This window comes from Bos mutus, chromosome 15 (genome assembly GCF_027580195.1).
Source record: "Bos mutus isolate GX-2022 chromosome 15, NWIPB_WYAK_1.1, whole genome shotgun sequence".
NCBI classification, from domain to species: Eukaryota; Metazoa; Chordata; class Mammalia; order Artiodactyla; family Bovidae; genus Bos; species Bos mutus.
This window is the reverse complement of record NC_091631.1, coordinates 68,223,071-68,244,665: the sequence shown is the minus strand read 5'-3', so window position 1 is coordinate 68,244,665 and position 21,595 is coordinate 68,223,071. Positions and strand designations below refer to the sequence as shown.

The 21,595-nt window shown below is 36.7% G+C and overlaps 1 long non-coding RNA gene across 1 annotated transcript; it reads left to right on the top strand.

Annotated features, from left to right (window-relative positions):
* Nucleotides 1–1,763: 1,763 nt before the first annotated feature.
* On the top strand, nucleotides 1,764–21,081 carry LOC138991022 (uncharacterized). Its single transcript, XR_011467073.1, has 3 exons — nucleotides 1,764–2,043; nucleotides 4,614–4,706; nucleotides 20,697–21,081. It is a non-coding gene; the product is annotated as an uncharacterized lncRNA (long non-coding RNA).
* The last annotated feature ends 514 nt before the right edge of the window (nucleotides 21,082–21,595 follow it).

The following is a 21,595-nucleotide window of genomic DNA, read 5'->3' as shown; positions in this document are numbered from 1 at the left end:
GGAACATTTCATGCAAAGATGGGAAAAATAAAGAACAGAAACAGAATAGACCTAACAGAAGCAGAAGATATTAAGACGAGGAGGCAAGAATACCCAGAAGAACTATACAAAAAGGTCTTAATGACCCAGGTAAGCATGATGGAGTACTCACTCACCTAAAGTCAGACATCTTGGATTGCAAAGTCAAGTGGGCCTTAGGAAGCATCACTATGAACAAAGCTAATGGAGGTGATGGAATTCCAATTGAGCTATTTCAAATCCTAAATGATGATGCTGTGAAAGCACTGCACTCAATATGCCGGCAAATTTGGAAATCTCAACAGAGGCCACAGGACTGGAAAAGGTCAATTTCCATTTCAATCCGAAAGAAAGGCAATGCGAAAGAATGTTCTAACTACTGTACAATTGCACTCATTTCACATGCTAGCAAGGTAATGCTCAAAATTCTCCAATCCAGGCTTCAGCAGTAGATGAACAGAGAACTTCCAGATGTTCAAGCTGGATTTAGATCCAACATTCATTGGATCATAGAAAAAACAAGAGAACTCCAGAAAAACATCTACTTCTGTTTCGTTGACTTCACTGAATAAGGTCTTTGACTGTGGGAATCACAACAAACTGCAGAATGTTCTTAAAGAAATGGGAATCAAAGACCACCTTATCTGCCTCCTGGAAAAACTGTATGCAGGTCAAGAGGCAACAGTTGGAACCAGACAGGGAACAATGGACTGGTTCCAAATTGGGAAAGAAGTAGGTCAAGGCTGTATACTGTCACCCTGCTTATTTAATTTTTATGCAGAGTTTGGTTCAGTTCAGTCGCTCAGTCGTGTCTGACTCTTTGCGATCCCATGGACTGCAGCACACCAGGCTTCACTGTCCATCACCAATTCCCAGAGTTTGCTCAAACTCATGTCCATCGAGTCAGTGATACCATCCAACCACCTCGTCCTCTGTCATCCCCTTCTCTTTCTGCCTTCAATCTTTCCCATCATCAGGGTCTTTTCCAATGAGTCAATTCTTCACATCAGGTAGCCAAAGCATTGGAGCTTCAGCATCAGCATCAGTCCTTCCAATGAATATTCAGGACTAATTTCCTTTAGGAATTGACTGGTTTGATCTCCTTGCAGTCTAAGGGACTCTGAAGAGTCTTCCCCAACACCACAGTTCAAAAACATCAGTTCTTCAGTGGTAAACCTTCTTTATGGCCCAACTCTCACATCACACATGACTACTGGAAAAAGCATAGCTTTGACTAGATGGACCTTGTTAGAAAATTAATGTCTCTGATTTTTAATATGCTATCTATGTTGGTCATAGCTTTTCTTCCAAGGAGCAAGCATCTTTTAATTTTGTGACTGCAGTCACCAGCTGCAGTGATTTTGGAGCCCAAGGAAATAAAATCTCTCATTGTTTCCCCATTTATTTGCCATGAAGTGATGGGACCATATGCTATGATCTTAGTTTTGGAATGTTGAGTTTTGTTTTTGTTTTTTTTTTTTTTCTTTCTTTTTTTAATTAAGCCAGGAGCTGCGGGCGGGTGGCGGAGCTTCGGCGCGGGCGGGCGGCCCTCCCTCCCCGGCTCTAGCCGGAGCTCAGTCCCAGGGACATGTCGACTGTCTCAGGCGGAAACCTGCTCCGGGGGAGGGGAAAGCCGGCTCGGTCCTCCCCTATACAGGGGGAGCCACCCCCGCGGGCGGGCGGTGGCGGCGGTCTCGGCCTTCCCCTCGCGGCTCCTGAGAGAGTGAGGGGCGGCGGCCGGCAGGCCGGCAAGCGACGGCGCGCCGGCTGTGTGAGGTAGCTGCGGTAGCTTCTTCCACTCTTCCTCGGTGCGCCCGGTTCGCAGGCCGTGTAGAAACTGAAATTCAAACTGCTGAAGCGGCGGCTGCAGCTCCCTCCCCTCGGCCAAGATGGGGCTGAAATGGCCGCGCCAGGGATGCTGGGAGGAGCAGCAGCCGGAATGTTGAGTTTTAAGCCAGCTTTTTCACTCTGCTCTTTCACTTTCATCAAGAAACTCTTCAATTCCTCTTTGCTTTCTGCCATAAGGTTGGTGTTATCTGAATATCTGAGGTCATTGATATTTCTCCTGGAAATCTTGATTGCAGCTTGTGCTTCATCCAGTCCAGCATTTCACCTGATGTACTCTGCACATGAGTTACATAAGCAGGGTGACAATACAGAGCCTTGAGTACTCCTTTCCCATTTTGGAACCAGTCTGTTTAGAACCATAACTCCATTATAATACCAAATTTGTGGTGATGGTTGCACATATGTGTGAATATGCTTTGAAAAGTTGAACTGTACACCTTTTGGATGAATGGGATGAAAATCATTCCTCAGTAAAGTTGTTTGTTTGTTTGTTTGTTAAAGTGTTGTTTTTGCTGTTGTGCAGCACATTGACTAGGAGAAGGAAATCATGGGAGCTGGGAGGCCTCAGATGTACTTTCAGTAGCCCAGTGAGATTCAAGGAAAACATTGACCAGAGTGGTTGCAATGGAGATAGAAAAAAATAAATTCATACCAGATTTATTTTGGATATATACCAGCAAAATTTGGTGAAAGATTTGCTGTCAATGGTGAAAAAGTAGAGATTAAGGCTGATTCACACATATGTGATCTTAGCAAGTGGATACTTTGAAATGTGGTTTACTACCAAGAGTCTTTCTGAAAATGAAGGTGAGTTGAGATAGGGTGGGGTCAGATATTCTGAAGACAAATCTTGATTTCTGTTTTATAGTAACTAGTCAGTTGAGTATATGAATCTGAACCCCAAGTGAGAGATTAAGGCTGAATATATAAATGCCATTTATTTATTGGTTATTCACATTACTAACTGGTTTATTCTGACATTCATGCAGCCAAGGCAACTTGCTAGCTAGGTATTTAGGTATTGATGGAGAATACCAAAGAAAATCAAATGTATTCTTGCCTTTAGGGAATTTACAGTGAAGGACTTGTGATTTTCTATTCACCAAAAGATTGAGTTTAATATATGTGTGAATGCATAAATTTTCACCTCTGTTAAGTGTAATATAGTAAAAGGTTTGCTATTTAGTAATACTTTATTTCAAATGAGCTAGGTTAGAGATCTCTGAATAAACTCTTACGGATCTTCAGCACATAAGGTACCTGGGTGTTTTCAAGCTCCATGCCAATTCTCTGAAACTATAAATAGGAGTGATTGTGAAAAAGATCTCTCATGGCTCTTCAAATCATCTAGAGTTAAAAATAAATCACAATGCTCAAATATACTTCTGTACTTACTTCAAGATACCAATTAAATAATCTACTTCATGTATACCTGTGGTGGATTCATTTCGATATATGGCAAAACCAATACAATATTGTAAAGTTAAAAAATAAAATAAAATTTAATAAATAAATAATCTACTTCTTATAAATCCCCCATCCCCAAATGATTCTAATTATATTTAGGGCTGGAAACCACTAGCTTAAAGAAAATGAAATGTTGTTCACAAAAGCAGTTTAGATAACTGGAATGGGAACTTGAAAATTGAAAAAAGTGCCTGCAGCAGAGTTACTCTAATTTTACTTGGGATCTAATGCATTCAACTGCAAAGCTAGACATATGAGATTTCACTCTCAGAAATTTAAGGTGTTTGTTTCAGATGCCTCTCCCAGAGTTGGGAGAAAAAGAAGGTTAAACAACATAAGAAATGAGCTCACACTATTTTGAGCCTGCTTTCCCACACCACCCCCTCCCCCCCCCCACCATGGAGCAGAAAGCTAGAAATGAGTTGTGCATGCTCAAAGGATGGAGAAGGCAATGGCATCCCACTCCAGTACTCTTGCCTGGAAAATCCCGTGGATGGAGGAGCCTGGTAGGCTGCAGTCCATGGGGTCACTAAGAGTCAGGCACGACTGAGCAACTTCACTTTCACTTTTCACTTTCATGCATTGGAGAAGGAAATGGCAACCCACTCCAGTATTCTTGCCTGGAGAATCCCAGGGACAGAGGACCCTAGTGGGCTGACCTCTCTGGGGTCGCACAGAGTTGGACACGACTGAAGTGACTTAGCAGCAGCAGCAGCAGCATGCTCAAAGGAATGATTGTTTGTCTAGAGTTATTTTGTTTTCCTTTTGGCTCTAGTTCAAGTCATCCAATAGGAGATAATGGCAGTCCTGTTAAGATCAATAATATGACCTAAAGGCAAGGAAGGGAGGGCAGCAATGCCAGATGGCTATGCCACCACCATCAATAGTGTCTGTAGCATGGATGGATGTCAGTGTGGAGATGAAGCGGGTGACAGTGATGGCAATGAAGAAGGTATGAAAAATTGTCAGTAGCCCCAGTGATGAGGTTTTGATGGCCATAGACTCACTATGAAAATACATGTATCTCATAAGTTGTGACGTATAATGTTTTCAAGATTGTTCTTTCTTAGGAAATCTAAAATTTTACTCAGGAGTTGACAGAGTGTTTAATTTCTAAACAGATGTTATTTTGCTCATTTGTGTATGTTTTGTCTGACTTTGTTACTAGTTAGATATTTTATTACAGTAAAATCAGATAGCTATTATTTCAACTTTTAAAATTTTATTGATATTTCTTTGTGGTCAAAGACATGAATTTTTTTTAATTTCTGTAACTTTAGGGCATGGATTTCCTTATTCATCCAGTAAAACTGTCCTCTGAATTGTGGGACTTACATTTTTTTCACATGGGACTCTTGCCTAATTCTGTTGGTGTAAGTATTTTTAATATCACTTATACAATTTGGAGTGTGAATTTCTGTCTTTATATCACTAAACACATGTATTTGTTTTTGTTCAGGTTCTTCTTATTTCCATGTGAAGTGTGGAGACTCAAACCGAATAGTAATATGCTTATTGAAACCTAGTTTGGGATGGACATGTAGATTCTGCTGTATTTAAAATGGATAACCTACATGACCTACTGTATGGTCCACAGAACTCTGCACAAAGTTATGTGGCAGCCTTGATGTGAGGGGAGTTTGAGAGAGAATGGATACATGTATATGTACAGCTGACTATCTTTGCTGTTTACCTGAAACTATAATACCATTGTTAATCAGCTATACCATTATAGAAAATCAAAAGTTAAAAAAAAAAATAAACCTAGTCAATTTCACTAGAAATTGCTAAAAATGTGAACAGTGGACTAACTGAAGATTAATTTTGATTAATCTACTAAAAATCAACAAAATTAATTTCAAAATTTCTCAAAACCTCTAAAGTATAATGAAATTACTTCCTATTTAATGGAACTGATATATTGAAGTCCATCTATATTCCTAAATTAATAATATGTGATCTTATTTTTAAAATATATCCTATAGCACGAGTATTCTACTATTACTAGCTTAAATTGCCTTTCTACCAATTATTCTAATGAGCATCTTGCCTTTATTTATCATGTGATGTATAAGAAAGCATCACAGCAACATAGTTCTCAACCCAATAAATAAATCAAATCCAAACCTTGATGATCAAATAATTTTTAAGCTGACATCAAATTTTTTAGGGAAATCTTTTAAAATGTATGGAAGAAATTTCACACTCTGCCTTGATGATATAAATAAGTACTAGCATCCAAATTCTGAGGATATTCAAAGAACTCTGTTGAATTATAATATAATTCAGAAAACCAAGAAAATGCTTGATCTTTGTTCTCCACCCATAAAATTATAATTACTGCCATCTTTAGGGATACCAGTTTATGAGAAAAAATGCTGCAGGATTTTTGACTCCACATTTTTTTTGTTCAGCTTAAACAATTGGGAACATTTCTAAGTTGGCTGATTCAAGCAAGCCCCATTCTTTCAGTGACTTCCGCAGTTGCTATTTCTTTGCCCCTTGGCTGAGCCAGCCGTTGCCAGTGGCATAAGCACTTTGTTGCAGTCAATGAAGTTGATAAATGGAGTACCCTTATGTAAGCAGGAACTATTAATAAAACTGCTCTTAATGGGTGGTCTGAAAGCTTGTACCATGCAAGCTCACACTGACATACAGGAAGAGATAAAGGACTTATTCATCATTGTCTTTATCGATCAGCATGACAGTCTCACTTTAGGGACAAATACTATAGCTAAATTTTGTAGTTTATTGTCATGGTCAAGATGTTTGCTCTTTTTCTAATATATGCAATAGATCATTTAGAAAAACTAAAGGGAATGTTGAAAGCTTTGTCTGGATAAGGCAATAATAACATGATTTGTTGCAAACAGTTCTTTCCTAGTTTTAAATTGGCAGCAGAGAATAAAAAAAAAAAAGAAAAAGATTTAATAGTGCAAGCATAACTTGATGATTAAGTAGTCAAAACTGACTATCATTAAAACAGTAAAGACATTTACATGATGCAGATTATTCCACTAGGTACTTTGACCTATAGATCAGCACTGAGATATAAGTTCTTATTTCAATAATACATTGCTATTTTTCTTCTTGATAATTTTTGTGAGTGGGTACTGCTTAAAAACATTTTGTCTGAAAGATCATAAAAATAGTTTGTTGTTATCTCCTGAAATTTTTTAACTTTCAAATTTTGATATATAATCCAATCTATTGTAAATTGCTTTGTGATTAGCAAGATGCTAATTCCTTAAATAATTGGTATATACTTGAAAAGACAATATACTCTGTAGTTGTTAAATATAGTGTTTTCTTTAGGCAAACCCATCCAAGTTTGTTAATTGTTTATATCTAGTTTTTTTTTTTTTTTTCCCTCTATTTATCCTATTAGCTGGGCTTCTCTGGTGGCTCAGATGGTAAAGAATCTCCTTGCAATGCAGGAGACCTGGGTTCAATCCCTGGGTTGGGATGATCCTCTGGAGGAGGGCATGGCAACCCACTCCAGTATTCTTGCCTGGAGAATCCCCATGGACAGAGGAACCTGGTGGGCTACAGTCCATGGCATCTCAAAGAGTTGGACACTACTGAGCAACTAAGCATAGCACATTCTATTAGTCAAGTGAGGCGTATATTACATTCCCTATGATTTTCAGACTATCTAGTTCTTTCAATTCTGTTAACCAGCTCATTACTTTTAGAAGTTATTTTATATGAATATATATTTAAGATTTTAATATTTTTCTTACAGTTTGGCCCTGTCTTATTGTTGCTGTTTAGTCACTAAGACATATGCAACTCTGCAACCCCATGGACTGTAGCCCTCCAGGTTTCTCTGTCCATGGCATTTCCCAGGCAAGAATACCGGAGTGGTATGTCATTTCCTTCTCCAGGAAACCCTCCGAATCCAGAGATTGAACCTGCGTCTCCTACATTGTCAGGCAGATTCTTCACCACTGAGCCACACGGGAAGCCCTTGAACTTGTTACCATTCCTTAATATTATACTTCTCTTCAGCAATAACACTTCTTGCCTTAAAGACTACTATGTCTGATGGTAATCTACCTATAGCTAATTTTTTTTCTTCATTTCAAATACTTATTTCTTCATTTCAACTATTCTTGATATAAATTAGTTTCTTCATCTCCTTGCAGTCTAAGGGACTCTCAAGAGTCTTCTCCAACACCATAGTTCAAAAGCATCAATTCTTTGGCGCTCAGCCTTCTTCATAGTCCAACTCTCACATCCATACATGACCACAGGAAAAACCATAGCCTTGACTAGAAGAACCTTTGTTGGCAAAGTAATGTCTCTGCTTTTGAATATGCTATCCAGGTTGGTCATAGCTTTCCTTCCAAGGAGCAAGCGTCTTTTAATTTCATGGCTGCAGTCGTCATCTGCAGTGATTTTGGAGCCCCCGAAAATAAAGTCTGACACTGTTTCCACTGTTTTCCCATCTATTTCTCATGAAGTGATGGGACCAGATGCCATGTTCTTCATTTTCTGAATGTTGAGCTTTAAGCCAACTTTTTCACTCTCCACTCTCACTTTCATCAAGAGACTTTTGAGTTCCTTTTCACTTTCTGCCATAAGGGTGGTGTCATCTGCATATCTGAGGTTATTGATATTTCTCCCGGCAATTTTGATTCCAGCTTGTGCTTCTTCCAGTCCAGCATTTCTCATGATGTACTCTGCATATAAGTTAAATAAGCAGGGTGACAATATACAGCCTTGATGTACTCCTTTTCCTATTTGGAAGGAATGATGTTAAAGCTGAAACTCCAGTACTTTGGCCACCTCATACGAAGAGTTGACTCATTGGAAAAGACTCTGATGCTGGGAGGGATTGGGGGCAGGAGGAGAAGGGGACGGCAGAGGATGAGATGGCTGGATGGCATCACTGACTCTATGGATGTGAGTCTGAGTGAACTCCAGGAGTTGGTGATGGACAGGGAGGCCTGGCGTGCTGCGATTCATGGGGTCGCAAAGAGTCAGACACGACTGAGCGACTGAACTGAACTGAACTGAACCTGTAAATTTAATATCTCTTACATAAAAATCAGCTTATAATAAAAAACATCAGTGCATAATCAGCTTCTCTTTTATCATCCATTCACACAAGCTGTGTCATTTATTTATATTATTTTGTTCTCATTTTAATGGGATTGCTTGTCTGTTGTTCCCCGTATCTACCATTTTGCTATTTGTTTTTTAGTGTTTTCTCTCTGCTTTTTTTCTACTAATGATCATTTTCTTACTGAATTTCATTCTGACGTAGTTAGGTATACCATAGAGAATACAGCATGCATTCTTGGCATATTAAAATATACTGAAAAGTACTCTGGGCTTCCCCTGGTGGCTCAGTGGTAAAAAATGCAATGCAGGAGCCACAGGAGGGCCAGGTTCAATCCCTGGGTAGGGAAGGTCTCCTTGAGGAGGGCATGGCAACCCACTACAGTGTTCTTTCCTGGAGAATCTCTCCTGTACAGCACTAAGGACTTTAAACACTTTAGATCTATTTATGTAGCTGCCTTTGATGTTATTATTATCATCATGCATATATATATATATATATATATGTACACACATGTAAACACACATATTTATATATATAGTTAATATTTGTATAGATTTATTCAAATATTAATTTTATTTCATTTTTGTTTTTATTTTTAAATTTTATTTTTTAATTAATATTTTAAATATTTTTTTAAATTTTAATTTTATGAAAGTGCATTCACAGGAGACTTGGAAAATACAGAACAAAGTTACATATAGTTCCAGAATATATTGCAATTGTTTATTTTAAGTAGGTAAATTAAGATTTTTAATTGAAACTTCAATAACAAACTCTCAGCAATTAATAGAATGAATATACAAAAAAAAAGAAGAATATATTAAACACAAAAAACATTATGAAACAATTTGACCTAAGATTTATACAATTTTCACACAACATTAGGATACACATTTTATTCAAGTTCCTATGGACTATAAACTGGAACATATCCAGAGACCTAAGACCAGGTGCTGAAATTTTCAGGTCTAAAAATATAGGAATCATACAGAATTTGTTCTCTTATTACTGTTGAGCTATGTTAGAGATCAACATCAAAAGATATTTGAAAATAATCCACATGTTTTCCAATGCAATGTGACCTTAACAAAAGAAATTTTTTACTTAGCCATTGAAAGCCTCAATAAAGTTAGAAGACTGAAAAAACGCAGTAGGTGATTGCAGAAAAGAAAGCATTTAAATAAAAAATTAATATGAAAATGAGAAATTAATAGCAAAGATGCTAAAAAAAAAACCAAAAAACATGTATTTGGAAATTAAATGTCTGCTTTTAAATGAGGGGTATATCTAAGAAGTCACAATGAGAAATATAAAATATTTATAATAGGACAAAAATAAAAAGAGAATTTGCCAGAATTTGATGCATGCAGCTGAAGCTGCTCAAAGCAATTAAATATAATGAGGAGTATTGAATAAGGTATGAAAACAAATGATAGACATAAAATTTTGTGAGATTTGAATAATATCCGCACTTTAATTAATAATTCTGTATCCCATGCTAATAATACTATATCCTATGTTAATTCCCTGTTTTTAGCCTTATTCACTTGTTAAAATACTGTTTATGTCTGCTTTCACACTACAATTGTAAAGTAGTTGCAACTGAGACCATATGGCACACCATGTCTAAAATATTTGCTATTGGCCTTTTACAGAAAATGTTTACCAATACCTGGTAGAATATTGGAGAAAGTCATAATCTCTTAAGAACTTTTTGAGAAAAGATTCCTGTCCTGGCATGCTATTGGATTTTAATGAGTCATCATGACTCACTAATGGATAATGTTCGGGTGCCCTGTATATTGGATTAGGCTGATCAAAGAGTATACATATTAAACAGCATCCAAGTAGAAAGTTACATTGGTAGAGATGAGACTGAACAAGAATCCTTTTTTTTTTTTTTTTACTTTACAATATTTAATGTAAGCTTTGTGAGCACGTTGCTCAAATAATTAGCAGACTTGCTTCCTGATGCCTTTCCCTCTACCCAGACCTATGACAAGATGATTGAAGAAGGGAAAAATAAGTGAGCTTTGATTTTAAATGGCTCTTTATGATGTGCTACTTTAGCTTCCCTGGTGGCTCAGACGGTAACATGTCTGCCTGCAAATGAGGGAGACACAGGTTTGATCCCTGGGTCGGTAAGATCCCCTGGAGAAGAAAATGGCAACCCACTCTGGCACTCTTGCCTGGAAAACTCCATGGACTGAGGAACCTGGTAGGCTACATTCCATGATATTGCAAAGAGTCGGACACGACTGAGTGACTTCACTTTTCACATTAGCCAGAAATGGGTTTCAATCATTGCCATCATCAAAGTTGACAAAGAAGGTGGAAAAGTATTCCTTGTCATGAGTAGAACTTGAAGAAGATCAGGTTCCCCATTACCTGAAAGAAAGTGAAGTGCAATGCAAATTAATGGGGAATGATAGTGACTAGTTGAACGTTCTAATTCTGGAATATCCTCTTTTCTGTTAAACTTCCCATGTGTGATCTATTTTAGTGTCATATTCTTCATCTTCTTTAAATTTCATGCACACCCTTTCAATCTGTACTGTCTCTTCCTATAATAAACTCAGAGATACAGAAGGAATGACATCATCAAATCTGTTACAAGAGGCTGGGAAAGATATGTGGGTGGGTCTAGGTGTCAGTTTTCATCCAATTTCTCTCACTCACTTATTACTCCAGTCCAATAGAGAGTCTCCCTTACAACTCTGCTTGATGACTTCAAAGTTGCTATAAATAATCAGTCTTCATATTTCTCTACCTTCCTAATCTTTTTACAACATTCAGTTCAGTTCAGTTCAGTCAGTCAGTCATGTCTGACTCTTTGCGACCCCATGAATCACAGCACGCCAGGCCTCCCTGTCCATCACCAACTCCTGGAGTTCACTCAGACTCACATCCATAGAGTCAGTGATGCCATCCAGCCATCTCATCCTCTGTCGTCCCGTTCTCATCCTGCCCCCAATCCTTCCCAGCATCAGAGTCTTTTCCAATGAGTCAACTCTTCGCATGAGGTGGCCAAAGTATTGGAGTTTCAGCTTTAGCATCATTCCTTCCAAAGAAATCCCAGGGCTGATCTCCTTCAGAATGGACTGGTTGGATCTCCTTGCAGTCCAAGAGACTCTCAACAGTCTTCTCCAAAACCGCAGTTCAAAAGCATCAATTCTTTGGCGCTCAGCTTTCTTCATAGTCCAACTCTCACATCCATACATGACCACTGGAAAAACCATAGCCTTGACTAGACGGAACTTTGTTGGCAAAGTAACGTCTCTGCTTTTCAATATACTGTCTAGGTTGGTCATAACTTTCCTTCCAAGGAGTAAGCGTCTTTTAATTTCATGGCTGCAGTCACCATCTGCAATAATTTTGGAGCCCCCCAAAATAAAGTCTGACACTGTTTCCACTGTTTCCCCATCTATTTCCCATGAAGTGATGGGACTGGATGCCATCTTCGTTTTCTGAATGTTGAGCTTTAAGCCATTACAGAGACATATAATCAGTAAATGATTTAAAAAAAAAATTGGGACTAGAGGTTAAAACTTTATTCCTCATTTCCAACCCTCTTATTTTTTAAATAGACTATTTTATAACATTTTTAGGTCCAAAGAAGTATTGGGTAGAAAGTACAGAGATTTTACTAGTGTCACATGCTTCTACATGTGCATTGCTTCCCTTCTCAATACGTGATACCAGAGTTGTACATTTTTTTAAATGATAAACCTACATTGACGTATCAGTGTCATCCAAAGTCCTTAGTCTACATTAAGACTCACTGTTGGCATTGTACGTCCTGTAGGTTTTGAAATTTGTAGTGATGTGTATCCCCTATTAAAGTATTATGTCAAATATTTCTGCAGAACATAAAAATTCTTTATGTTCTGATCATTAATTCACGACTCCCCCTCCTTAAGTCTTGACAAACAGTGTTCCTTTTCTTGTCTCCATAAATTTGTCTATTCCAAAATTTAATATAGTTGGAAGGAGATAGTGTGTGAACTTCTCAGATTGGCTACTTCACTTAGTAAGTTTAAGGCTTCTTAATGCCTTCTCATGGCTTGACAGTTTTTTTGTTTTGTTTTGTTTTGTTTTTAGTGCCTAATAGTATTTCATTGTCTGAATGTATCATCATTTATTTAATCCACTTATTTACTAAAAGATATTTTGATTGCTTCCACATTTGGCAATAGTGAATAAAAAGGTTCCTATAAACATCATGCAGAGGTTTTTGTGTGGACATAAATTTGCGTAAATATCAAGGAGTTTGCTCTTTTAAGAATATGCTTGCTTTTGTCAGAGACTGCCAAAATGTCTTCTAAAGTCGCTGCATCATTTTTTAAATTCCTACCAGAAATGAAAGAGAGTTATTGTTAATCCAAATCCTTCTGAGCATTTAGTGTTGTCATTGTTCTGGATTTTGCCATTCTAACAGGTGTTTATTAGTAATATCTCACTTTTTAAATTTTCATTGCCCTAATGACATATGGTTGGGCTTCCCTGGTGGCTCAGAGGTTAAAGCGTCTGCCTGCAATGCGGGAGACCTGGGTTTGATCCCTGGGTCAGGAATTTCCCCTGGAGAAGGAAATGGCAACCCACTCCAGTATTCTTGCCTGGAGAATCCCATGGACAAAGGAGCCTGGTGGGCTACAGTCCATGGGGTCGCAAAGAGTTGGACACAACTGAGCGACTTAACTTTCAAAAACATATGAGATTCCCTGGTGTCTCAGTGGTAAAGAATCCACCTGCCAATGCAGGAGAGGCACATTCAATTCCTGGGAGAGGAAGATCCCCTGGAGAAGGAAATGGCAACCCACTCCAATATTCTTGCCTAGGAAATCCCACGGACAGAAGAGCCTGGTGGGCTACAGTCCATGGGATCACAAAGGGTGGGACACAACTTAGTGACTAAACAATATCAACACTGATATACGATGTAGAATATCTTTACATATCATTATTTCCCACTGATATATTTTCTTTGGTGAGGTGTCTGTTAAGGTCTTCTGTTCATTTTATAATTTAGTTGTTTATATTCACATTACTGAGCTTTGAGTGTTCTTTGCATATTTTACAAAATGGTCCTTTATCAGGTTTGAATTTACAAATATTTTTTTCTCAGTCTGTGGCTTGACTCTTCATTTTCTTGACAATGTTTTTCATGGAACAGAAATGCTTAATTTGAATAGAAGTGTAGTTTAATTTCTTTCATGGATTGTATCTTTGATGTTTTATCTAAAGAGGCACCACCAAGTCCAAGATCACCAGGTTTTCTCCTATATTATCTTCTAAGAGTTCTGCAATTTTGCATTTTTCAAACACTCACTGAAGATGAATGTTGTCAATTTTCTCTTCTGCTAAAACAAAGCAATATCACAAATGGCACTGTTGCCATGTCTGACTCTTTTGTGACCCCATGGACTATAGCCCAGCAGGCTCCTCTGTATACAGGATTTCTCTAGCAAAAATGCTGGAGTGGGTTACCATTTCCTTCTCCGTGGGATCTTCCTAAAACAGGGATTGAACCTGCATATCCTACATTGGCAGGCAGATTCTTTACCACTGAGCTACCAGGGAAGCCCATGCATGCCATACTTCATAAATATTAATAATATTCTGATAGGTACTTGGTGAACATCTAACCTCATTTCCCTGACTCTAAAATCTGTAATCACAGGTAGTTATGAAAATATCTTCATTAGAGTCATAAAATTAGTCATACTTTAATTTATGATTTAAAAAAATGACATCATTACAAACTTTGAGCCTCTCCTTGTATCATATTGGGCTTCCCTGGTGGTTCAAATGGTAAAGAATCTGCCTGTAATATTGTAGACCTGGGTTTGATATCTGGGTTCAAAGATCCCCTTGAGAAGGGAATGGCAACCCACTCCAGTATTCTTGCTTGGAGAATTCCATGGACAGAGAAACCTGGAGAGCTACAGTCCATGGAGTCACAAAGAGTCAGACATGACTGAGCTAGTAATACACACAGTATTCACTCATTCATTCATTTGTTCAATCCATTATGTCTACAACAAATATCTATCAAGACAAACTCTGTCTACACATAGGACTATTAATAAGTTATATGTGAAACAGCATAAAGTCATCATTACATGTTAGCATACTGTGATTTTTAAATTAAGAATCTTAGATAACAACATAATGATTAAGCATTCAGGGCAGAGAGAGATTTGTATAGGCTGGCATAGTGTTTGTGCGTTCAGAAGGTAGTTGAATTTTAAAGTAGTCATAGAGAGTTGATTAGGTTTTGTTTATCAAGGAGAAGCAGCTTTGTAGGTTATTTAATCATTCAGTAATTACTCATTCAACAATATGAATTTATTAGTGTATCTAATACTTTGAAGGTTGATCTCTTGAGCTACAAACTATTTTTGGTGTAAAAATTCAGAACCTTATTTAACAGTCCTTAATTATTTTTCACTGATGGAAATTCAAGGTTTCAATAAATGTCTCAATATGATTTTTTTTAAACTGAAACTCTATGTAAATGAACAAAATATAATCATAGAGATCTGGGTTTACACAAGTCTAGTGTCAGTTTAATAAACAAACTATCAATGTGTCTAGTTTGGAATTTGAATTTCTAAAACAAGAAAAGGAATGTCACATGGCTGACAGTTCCACCCACATGATCTTCATTAATAGGGCAAAGTATGACATATGCAGGCCCGTTCAAAGTCATTGCTCTGGTCTATGAAGGCAAATATTCTTTGCTGCTTCAAATGTTGACATAAATCTGCTCAAATGTCTCTTATTCTTTTTGGTAGAGATTCTCAGCTGCTAACCTGATGAGTTTTCATATTACATTTTTGTGAAGGGCATAGTAAACTGCATTAAAGAAAATTCAAAGCGTCAAAACAAAATAAGGTCCTTATTAGACATTGTGATAAATGTGAAAAATACACATAGAAAAAGTTATCTTTATTATATTCATGTTGATAATTAATTTGACTTGTATTTCTTTTAATTTTATTAATTTGATTTTAATAGCAAATTTTGAGTATATGAAGAATTGGGCAATGTCAGCTCTTTTAGATATAGTTTTAATACACTGTTCTGTGTAGATTCAGGTATCAGGCATATTGAAATAGTTCATATAAATCAAAGTTCTGATCCATAAGAATTTATTCAGTGAGGATGCTATATAGTCATTGTGTTTTGCTCAATTCTCAGAAAATAGCATGCCTTCATGAAATGGCTTAACTAAAACAGAAACACTTCAATTCAAACAGAAAATGCTAGCAGATATTTCTTAAACATACTCTATGAAATTGTTTTTGAATTAGTCAATAAATGTATCATATGAACACTGTATGGTAACTTCAATTATAATATTAAATCCTGAAACTAAAAAATATATATATTTCCTGTCATGCATAGAAATTACTGACAGAACAGAAGGAAATTTTCCATTTAATCAAACATTGCTGCAAGGACACTGAACCAAATGATATACTTGGGAAACACTGTATATCAACAGCTATCTAGCATCAACTTTATAATATCAAATTATATACATATAGATACAGATTCATGTATCTATAATAGACACATATGTTTGCATAAAGGCTTTAACTTTGGAATAAGTATTTTATTTGTGCTGATCTACGTTGTTGAATGATAAAAATCACAAATATATATCAATGAATCAAAATGTTCCCATTTTTATTGTTAGAAAACTTTAATAATATATTTTATTTCATATTTAATTTAATAAGTAAATATTTAGATTGTCTCTCATGTGTCTCATGCATGCTTTGCTCAGTCATGTCTGACTCTTTGCAACCTTAGGGACTGTAGCCTGCCAGGCTCCTCTGTCCATGAAATTTCCCAGGCAAGAATACTGGAGTGGGTTACCATTTCCTCCTCCAGGGGATCTTCCTGACACAGGGATTGAACTCACATCTCTTGTGTTTCCTGCATTGGTAGGCAGATTCTTCACCACTGTGCAACCTGGGAAGTCCTTAAAAAACATAAAAATTTAGTGGAAATTAATTACTGCATTTGAGTAACCAGAATTTCTTACAGACTGTACATCCCTAAGCTGGGTAAGTCAAAAGAAGTTGTGATACAATGTATAAATTTGGCTTTCTGGACTATCTCAATAGGGACTGATTTGGAAATGTAGCATTGGAATTGATTATTTGTAAATGTTGTTTTAAGGCCCAGGTGTTTCAGATTTGCAGATAAATCTTACATAATCCACACAATTCTTGATTTTCGTGTGTTACTTTTAAGGATTTGTCCCATTTACTTATTACTCACAGGATGAAGTTGATATGGTGGAAACAACAGATTTGTATCCAACTACAAACTGAGTGTGAATCGTCAGCTACTTAAAATCTTAGTGCATCCACTTTTTAAAATGGTAATTACGTCACTATATCATGATTTTGTTGTGCTTAATTAAATTAAGAAGTCAATCTATAATATAATATTTAGATTGTACTATATACTGTATTTAGCAATGCAGGATATACTGGATTTAGGAACTTCCAAGTTTAATACATTGCATTTAATTGAACTTAGAATATATTTCATTTAATTATAAATTGATTATTTCCTCATAGGTTATTTCTGATAAGAATAATGAAGAAAAAACCTTAATTTATATAGTCTAAAAGCAGAATAAGTCTAGTTTTTATTATAATATACATGTCATAATAAATAAACATTATTGAAGGTTGATTGATCGATCCCTGGGTTAGGAAGATCCCCTGGAGAAGGGAAAGGCTACCCACTCCAGTATTCTGGCCTGAAGAATTCCATGGACTGCACAGTACAGGGGGTCACAAAGAGTGACTGAGTGACTTTCACTTTCACTTTCTTTCTTTGAAGGTTGAAGAATTGTTTGACCTAACATTATGGTACAATGTGGTTGTGTTTGCCTCATGTAGATCTAGAGATAAATAGCTTGTTATTAACCTGTCTTTGAACCTTATTGTAAATTATATATTCTAGCAGTGATTAGTTGCTAGGAGAAAGATTTATTATATTTGAGTAATAGTAAATGGACTTTCTGAAGTCTGGGCTATGAAAGTGTAAGTGAAGTCCCTCAGTCGCGTCCAACTCTTTGCGACCCGTGGACTGTAGCCCACCTAGCTCCTCCGTCCATGGGATTCTCCAGGTAAGAATACTGGAGTGGGTTGCCATTTCCTTCTCCAGGGGATCTTCCTGACCCAGGGATAGTACCCAGGTCTCCCGCATTGCAGGCAGATGCTTTAACCTCTGAGCCACCAGGGAAGTACTTCCCTATGAAAAGAGTTCCCTAAATAATCAAAAGAGCATATCAGTGAAAGTCACTAAATTATTGCTGTCATTGATATAGTTGAGAGAGGGATTAAAATGCTAGAGAAAAAAATCTATTAATAATACATTCTTTTAAATACACATATGCATACATACGGGTTTCCTGGGTGGCTCAGATGGTAAAGAATCTGCCCGCAATGCAGGAGACCTGGGTTTGATCCCTGGGTCAGTAAGATCCTCTAGAAAAGGGAATGGCTACCTATATTCTTACCCGAAGAATTCCATGGACAGAGGAGCCTGTCAGGCTACAGTCCGTGGGATCACAAAGAGCCAAACACGATTGAGCAACTAATACTTTGGGAGTTTCCCAGGTGGCTCAGATAGTAAAGAATCTGCCTGCAGCGTGGGAGACCTGGGTTTGATCCCATGGATCCCATGGAAAATCTCCTGAGGAAGGAAATGTAAACCCACTCCAGTAATCCTGCCTAAAGAATCCCAAGGACAGAGGAGCTTGGTGGGCTATAGTCCATGGTGTTGCAAAGAGTTGGACACAACAGTGACTAACACACACATACATATGTATTCTAAATAGACTGTGTAAATAAATGAATTTATTCAATAAATAGTCATAAAAATTGGTATTAAGCAATGCTATGGATACAGAAATTAATAGAACAGAATGAAACAGATTCAGTAGAGATTCATATGTGTAAAATAATACATTTTAGTGACATAAATAATATATCTGATTAACACAATGGTTGTAACACTTAGTTAGCCAAATCTGGCATTATGTTAGAGCCATATAAGAATTTTCTTTTTATCTTACAAGTATCAAATTAAAATTCCTGTTCCTTAGTTATAGGTCCATATATTCTGACATAGAGGTGGGATATATATAATTTTTAAGTTTTTGCTTTGAAATTGATATAGAAAAATATTTGAAAATCACAATACTTTGGCCACCTGATGTGAAGAGCTGACTCATTGGAAAAGACCCTGATGCTGGGAAAGATTGAGGGCAGGAAGTCAAGGGGACGACAGAGGATGAGATGGTTGGATGGCATCAGCGACTCAATGGATATGAGTTTGGATGGACTCCGGGAGTTGGTGATGGACAGGGAGGCCTGGCATGCTGTGGTTCATGGGGTCGCAAAGAGTAGGACACGACTGAGTAACTGAACGGAACTGAAATGAATTGGTAGATTTCTCCATTTTAAAATGGAAATTTCTTTCTGTTTGGAAGTCAAGGAGTTCTTTGTGGATGTGTTAGTATAGGGAGTTGAATAACATGATTATTCCTGTTTTTATTGTCATCTCTGCTTGGATATACTACAGTAAAATTCTGTAGTATATTCAGGATTATTCACCTGTATCTCATTTTCCTTTCTTTTTTTTTAATTTCTGTTTATAATCACCTGAAAGACTGAAGATACTGTTTTCTCTTGTTTTGACCATTCTGCATTTCATTTTTTCATATTCTATTTAAACATCAGGGAAATAAAGACTGCAATTTTTAGTTATGCTTAAAGTGAGCCAGAATCTTATGCTATATTAATCTATTTTAGGAGTTTTTAAATTAATTCCCAGTGACATGCAATGAATATTTTCCACCTATCACTGTTTAAACTTTATCATCCACAATATTCCAATGAACAAGCTTCATTATAGTGATGCTTAACTACTTTGTATTCTCAAGAATGGTATGTTATCTCAAGCCTCTGGGTCTTTGCATATGTTTCTCTATGATCACAACCTTGTAAATAGTAACTCATACTTTAATACTGAGGTCGTGAAAAATGTGCACTCCCAGATACAGAGCTTTTCTATGTGTACATCTATAGTCTTTCTCATCCCATTGTATTGTAATTGTTTGCAATTTCTTGGCAGGAGAAATATGTTTTTTATCTTTATTCCAAAACACAGCATGATTTCAGGCATATAAAGCATAATGTTTTAAATAAGAGAATGCATACATATTTAAAAATATGTTCCTATTTCTAAATAAAATAGAAGAACTGCATGAAATGCTCTCCAATGCACAGTCTCCAATGCATTATAAAATGGAAGCATATCTCAGAGTTATTGTGGTTTCAGTTTCAGACTCAAAGCAAATGTTACAAAAGTGTCATACAAATTTTCTTTTTTTGGTTTCTCATTGCAGATACAAGTTATGTTCACACTACACTCTAGTTTATTAATTGTGCAGTGATGTATGAAAAAACACACAAGGTATATATGTTACTTAAAAAGAAATTATTGCTAAAAAAATGTACTAAACATCATCTGATCCTTCATAATATTTTTGCTGCTGAAGGGTCTTGTCTCAATATTGATGGCTGTTGACTGATTATGGTGATGGTTGCTCAAATTTGGGGTTGTTGTGGCAATTTCTTAAAAAAATACAATGACCTTTACCACATCAATTAACTCTTCCTTTCACAAATAATTTCCCTATAGCATGCAATGACATTTGACAACACTTTGTCAACAGTAGAACTTCTTTCAAAACTGGAGTCAGTCGCCTCAAATTCTGCCACTGCTTTATCAACCAGGTTTATGTAATATCCTCAAATATTACATATTATAATATATATATATATAATGCAAATTAAAATATGTAAAGTAGCATATTAAAAAATAAAAACATTACTTTGTTGACAAAGGTCCATGTAGTCAAAGCTATGGTTTTCCCAGTAGTCATGTATAGATGTGAGAGTTGGACCATAAAGAAGGCTGAGTGCTGAAGAACTCATGTTTTTGAGTTGTGGTGCTGGAGAAGACTCTTTAGAGTACGCTGGGCTACAAAAAGATCAAACCAGTCAATCTTAAAGGAAATCAACTCTAAGTATTCATTGCAAGGACTGATGCTATAGGTGAAAGTTCAATACTGTGGCCACCTGACATGAAGAATCGATTCAGGGAAGCCCAGTGTGCTGCAGTCCATGTAGTTCCAAAGTTAGCAACTGAACAACAATATTCTCATTCCTTTGTTGTTATTTCAATTTTACAGGCTCTTCACCAGTGGAAGATTCTATCCCAAGAAATCACTTTCTTTGGTCATCCACAAGAAGCAACTTCTCAGCCACTAAAGTTGCATCATGATATTGAAGCAATTCAGTCACACCTCATTCCACTTCTAATTTCCTATTTTCAGCATATCTGCAGTTACTTCCTCCACTGAACTTGTGAACCCCTCCAAGTCATTCCAAAATCCTGTTAATATTATTTTGACCTCTATTCTGAATCACAAATATTCTTAATGACATCTAGAATGATGAATCCCTTCCAGAATGTATTCAATTTACTTTGCTGAGATTTATCAGAAAAAATCACTATCAATGGCAGCTATAGCCTTAAATATATGTTTATCAAATAATAAAACTTGAAAGTCAAAATGACTCCTTGATCCATGGGATAGAGAATGAATGTTGTTAGCAGGCAAGAGAATGATATTAATCTTGTTGTACGTCTCCATCAGAGCTCTTGGATGACAAGGTGCATTGTCAATAATCAGTAATATTTTGAAAGAAACCTTTTATCTGAGCAGAAGGCTCCAACAGTAGGCTTAAAATATTCATTAAACCATGTTGTAAACAGATGTGCTGTGATTTCGGCTTTATTGGTCCATTTAGGACACAGGGTAGGTTTAGAATAATTCTTAATCACCATAGGATTTTCAAATGGTGACTACGAGTTGGCTTCAACTTATGTCATGAATTACATTAGCCCTTAACAAGAGAGTCAGCCTATCCTTTGAAGTTTTGCAACCAGGTATTGCCTTCTCTTCTCTAGCTGTAAAAGTCCTACATGGCATCTTCTCCTATTATAAGGTTTTGCCTACACTGGAAATCTGCTGTTTAGTAGAGTCATCTTCACTAGTTATCTTTGATATTCTGAAACGCTTGGTGG